Genomic DNA, 6,000 nt, shown 5'->3' on the forward strand with positions numbered 1-6,000 from the left:
GAGAACAACACCATTTATATAAACACCTATCATGACAGGGCACCCACAGCCAAGTAACAATTAAAAATGAATTAAGTCGGCACGGCGGCCCACATTGAAAATGACTTAGGCCTACTAGGCCGCAAGGTGAACCTCGAAAAGTCCTTTAGAAAAGAAATCCCGCTCCACAGAAGTGGAACTACATAATCTTTAGTTCATAAAAAAGAACGAGTCATGCTTATCCACCAAAGAAAAGTTCGTCGCTAAAATTCCTGTCAATTCTTCTTGGCACGTAATTATTGGCTGAACTAGTCCCTTCAAAGCGTAATAATATCTTGGTCAAAAGTAGTGCCACGGTTTGTCACGTGATCGTGCTACACCAATTGGGTAGCTGCATATTGTCAACAGAAGTGAAAGATGGCCGCCTACATGGTTACGCTAAACCAGACCAAATGGATTCTAAACAGTGCTGTATGCTTGTTTTATGTCATGTTTTGTCATATGTCTTAATACATCACTAAGTCCGAGGTATTTGCGTTATATACGCGGTATTTGTGAGAGGTTTTACTATCTGGGAACAGAGTTGACCATCAAATCAACATTGGCTAGCAGCGTTTATCAGCCAACTCCAGCTACAACAACATTCCTGGACTACCATGTTCGCATCGCTAGGTTCATTGGCTGAGCTCGTGGATTATTCCATTAGACTGAGGACTTTTTGTCTGTCTGTCTGTTGTTATTGTTACCCTGTACACGTTAAATGCACTCTTACAATAAACATGACTTGATTTCATACATAGCTGCGTCCAAGAAGGTTAACTTGTTACGTTAAGTAATTTAGATCAATAAAATGCAGTACTTATACCAATGACCATTGATTCATTTATTTACTCATTCATCATATAATAATTTGATGAATTGCATTATTATTATTATTATTATAGATAGATATAGATTATTATTATAGATATATATAAATTATTATTATAGATATATATATATATTATTATTATTATAGATATATATATTATATATATATATATATTATATTATTATTATTATTATTATTATTGTAATATGATAATATTGTATTTGTAACTTCAAAATCAATGCCACCGTTGTAAGCTTGTCCTGTACGTATTCCATCTTGTATTGGTAAAATAATCAACCTTTTCGTGCTTCACAGACGTAATATGCATGTAACAATGTTTGTGTGTTGATCATTTTGACTTTTTGAGATTTTCTGGTGCGTTTTCCTCGTCCCCGCTACTCGATGAAACCATGGCGGTCGCCATTTTTTCCAAATCTGTTTGTTGATACCGGTATATGCAGCTACCCAATTGGTGTAGCACGATCACGTGACGGACCGTGGCACTACTTTTGACCAAGATATTATTACGCTTTGAAGGGACTAGTTCAGCCAATAATTACGTGCCTAGAAGAATTGACAGGAATTTTAGCCACAAACTTTTTTTTGGTGGATAAGCATGACTCGTTCTTTTTTATGAACTAAAGATCGTGTAGTTCCACTTCTGTGGAGCGGGATGAAACGATAACAGGGTTCACCTTATGGCCTATACCAGGCATCCTCAAACTACGGACTCCGGTCCGGATCCGGACCGAACCACCACTGTCTCCGGACTCTGAGCAAATTATACTTTTCATATGTATTATCTCTCTGTATTATATGTGAGACATCGCCACAACGCATTCGCAACGAGTCAAAATTTTTCGCTATGTACACTGCAAACAGCGCTCTGCATGTCTGACTGTTCCACTGTGTTCCACCTGTGTGTGTCAACGCTTTGGACTCCAATCACATTCAGCATCCAGTCAGCGTTTTTTCCCCCCAAACAATCTGCGAATCAGAGGCACAGTAGGGCGGGTCTTCGCGGACTGCGGGTGGGAAAAATGTGTGTGTCTCTTTCAACCTGTCTAAGTCAGAGCGAGAATTTAAAAAAAAAAATTCAGAGCGAGAGTTAACAGCTCATCTAGTTCCATCTGTACTGTAGCTAGTAGCCTAGATTCACCTACTGGGGTGGCAACTGACACCCTAAAAATAGGCCTTGCCACTCCAGTTGGCAGCTTTGTTTTGAAAGAAAAGTTGTGGCTCATCGGACATTTATGAGAGAAAGTCTCTAATGTCCGAGTGCAAGTGAATGCAGCACAAGATGCACGTCATGTAACCCCTCCCCCGGTCCTGGCGCGAGCGTGGACATACGATTGGCGGCCATTTCATTTTGAACTGGACGGCGCAAAACGAGAAGCATTCGGACCCAAGCGCTGAAGGAATGAGGTATTTGCGGTCTACACTGACAGAGAAGAGACTGTCAGTGTGGTTGTACTCAGCATTGAATCAAAACGCACTAAAGCTGTTGATCTTAATACGTTTGTGAGGCGTTTTGCTGAACAAAATGGTAATCGCCGCATTCAGCTGTAATAGACATGCCAACTTGATGCTCTGCTCACGGATGAGCATACACAACTATTAAGATGATGACCTTACGTGTGTAAATATATTTTTTTCTTTGAGGCGGTCTGCCCCCAAAAAACTGTTTTCAGTCCTGAGAAAGTCAAATCAGACGGTGTGTAAAACTACACTGCCCAGCCAAAAAAAAGTAACCACTTTGATTGAACTAGGCCAGTAGGTAAGGACTTTCCACTGGATAATAACTGCAGTATAAAAGAATGCATGACTGAAGTGATGGAGACCATGTTGAAGGCAAACAAAAAGAGGAAATAACAGGCCAAATCAAGCAAATCCCCCTCTCAGATTCCACAGCAACCAGAAGAACAGAAATACTGGCTGGTGATTTGATTCATCAGCTTTGTGATGGAATAAAAAATGCACAGTGCATTTCCTTAGCTGTGGGTGAGTCCACTGACACCACTGACAATGCTCAGTTGCTGGTGTTTGTGAGTTGTTATGATGAGGCAAAGGGGGAGTTTGTTGAAGATGTGTTGGGCCTGACGAACCTCAGTGGACACACAAGGGGGCAAGACATTTATAAAGCAATAATGGGAATGCTGAATGAAAGAGGGTGCAGCTGCCTTTATTCATAACTGTGCAGCTCTTACACTGCGACTCTGAGGGGTCAAGCACAGACACAATAACAATGAAAACTGCTGCATACAGATTATTTTTGTTTTTGCAACCTTGTGTTAAGAATCTTGTTGCAATTGTTTAAAAGTTTGAATGACCGTAATAAACGGACCTTTGTCTTATTGAAACATTTATTTTGGACCTTTAAGATTTGTATTTGAGTACCCCTGGCCTATACCTTTGATGATCAAATCACTTAAACACACAGTCCATCCTCCTGTCCTTTTGGATGAAGCACTTGCGGGTCATTCAGCTGATCCTTTGCCACTCCAGTTTATCATTGTAGGCTAACTCAATTTTGAAAATGACTCGGTTAATAATTTCGCAACGATGTCATCATCACTATCACTGACATGAGCCATCATGAACAAACTATGCTAATCATCTATCTATGATTCGAAAATAATAAAACTAGGGTAGACATGTGGATATTATCCGGCTGAACAAAACGTGCATTTATCTAACAGGTTCGTTTTCCACAGACCTTATTTCAAGCTATTTTCCAAAATCCTCTGGAGAAATTCCACTGCTTTCTGTCGAGGGAATCCGAGCGCAGCTTACTTCCGGATTTTAGGACGCGTCACTGCACCACTTGCATAGACCAGAGCCCTAGAGAGATAAGAGTTACGACACTCCCATAGACCTCCGTTGTAAAAAATGGCGGCGCCTACTTCCGGGGTATGGACATCGAAATAGTTCAAAATATTGTCATTTGGGCGTTCGACCTCATTCACTTACATTACGGCGCGTCGATTAGTTCCAGAGGTAAGACCCGGCGTCATGGGCGGGCCCCATGGGGCCGGGCCCGCCCATCCAGGATTTGCCCAGAGACGTATGTCTGCCGCCGGGTCTGGGTAAGTTGCTGAAATATCGAACTCTTTTGAATTGTCAACTGTCTATATTGTATCAGAGGCCCTTTATGATGCTTATACTGGTCTTCATTTGTATATGCACAGCGTAATTATCTATATTTTATCTTGGTTGTTACAACCAATTTAGCTAGCATTGCCTGCTAGTTAGCTAGCGCGACTTCGTCAGCTTTGAAGGTAATATTTCAGTAATGAATCGCTAGCAGCTTATATATCAATGATGCTGGGTAACTAACAAGCAGGATTTAGATTGATTATGTGTTTTTATTGTTATTTTGTTTTGTATCTGCTGAACCTGACCGTGTCAGCCATCCTTAGTCGGCTTTGTCTGTATGATATGACTTAACTGCTAGCACTAGTAGAAATGAAGTGGCATTTGTGATAAATATTTCATTTAATATTTCATTGAATTTTGGGATATACTAACATTTCATTATGTGACATGTTGACTGTACTTTGTTTTTTTTGGTACTGTTCCGTGTTAACTCATCTGTACTGTACAACTAGCCTAGCGCTACTTTTTAATGCTTGATGGCATGCTAGGATAGATTCCTTTGTATTGTAATATACACACTAGTTTAATGATTGTTCTTCAAAGGTATTATTCAGTCTTAAACAAATAATAGCCTACTGAATAGGCTACTCTACAGCAGTGAATGAAGGATGAGCCTTTTAGGCTCTTCCTTCATGCATCCAAAATGTTTATTTTAACAAAATAAACACTTAAAAAAATAATAATTAGCACTTTTTTTTTTCACCCACAGTGACAGCGCGCAGAGCATATTGGAACTCTACAGGTGTTGGGACAGAGTTCCTCAGACGAATGGACGAAAATGTGTTTTCCAGGCAGTCTTGAGTGAAGCGGCTTGTGAGAACAAATGTGTGCCCTTGTCTCAACAGGTCATGCTGGACCTCCAGGATTGTTGTTGTGGCCATCACCAGTCCTATCTGGACTGGTTTCCAGCTGCCCTTGGGACCGATCTTCAGGCCCCGAAACAGATGGATGGAGTCCCGGAGGAAGCTGATGGCCTTATCATACTCCTCCATCTTGAAATGACTTAGGGCAGTAACAGTGTTGCGTGAGGACATGAGGTCAAACTTTTTGGTGTCCAATGTTCAGTCACTGTATTGGTAAGCAACAATTTGTTTTGGCCAAAATGTGTTATTCACACTCCTGACTCCAGTTTGATGTGCTGCATTCTCCTCTGAGTGGTCCTGATTTCAGGCAGAGGTCATGGCTTGGAAGGTTTTATATTCTGTAGTGTCTCAACAGAACCTAATATGAATTGCTTTATTGTCTCGTCGCTGGATCACCTCCCCCTGGCAAAGTGGCCTCGTTATTGTTGACAAACCTGTTTTTGTTGCTGGTTCAACAGGAGCTTCTGTAAATAGTTTTGTAAATAGTTTGAATATTTATCATAGTAATCATTTTCAGTCTCCCACTCTCTCAATTTAATTTATCGTTTCTTTGCCCCACCATGTTTTGTTGTCCAAGGGCACTAATTTGGTCTGTGTTGAAGATTGTTTTACACTTTAGATTAATTAAAATTGTGTTTTTTGGCTGAATTAATCTTTTTCTGTTGAACCCTAACCCTCTTTGTTCTCCTTCTCATTCATTTGACTTTGTTTTGTTCTAACACACATCCCACATCACATCACTTTTTCCATACACTGTTCTTAATACTTGTTCACACATTTGTTCGTCCCTTTTACTTTGTTCTTCCTGTTGTTCTTGTTCAAACACATATATCAATTGTTCATCCACTGTTGTGGTAAAATGATATTCATAGTCTTAACATGATCATGCTACCCATGCTAACATGAACACAAAGTTTCCCTCCAAAAATGTAAAACGTATCTAAGTAATAGGCTACCAAGCTTTCCGTTGTCACCCTGCCTCTCCAAATGCAAAACTGTCAATAAAAAGTATGCAATAATGCAATTACAGCTGAAAAAGTACTTGGGTGTGTGTTTTTTTTATATATATATTTACCATTCAATAACGCAATCGCTGCTGTCTGTCTGTCCCATAGAAGAACATGACAGCGC

The sequence above is a fragment of the Gymnodraco acuticeps genome, unplaced genomic scaffold (assembly GCF_902827175.1).
Source record: "Gymnodraco acuticeps unplaced genomic scaffold, fGymAcu1.1, whole genome shotgun sequence".
Classification (NCBI taxonomy): Eukaryota; Metazoa; Chordata; class Actinopteri; order Perciformes; family Bathydraconidae; genus Gymnodraco; species Gymnodraco acuticeps.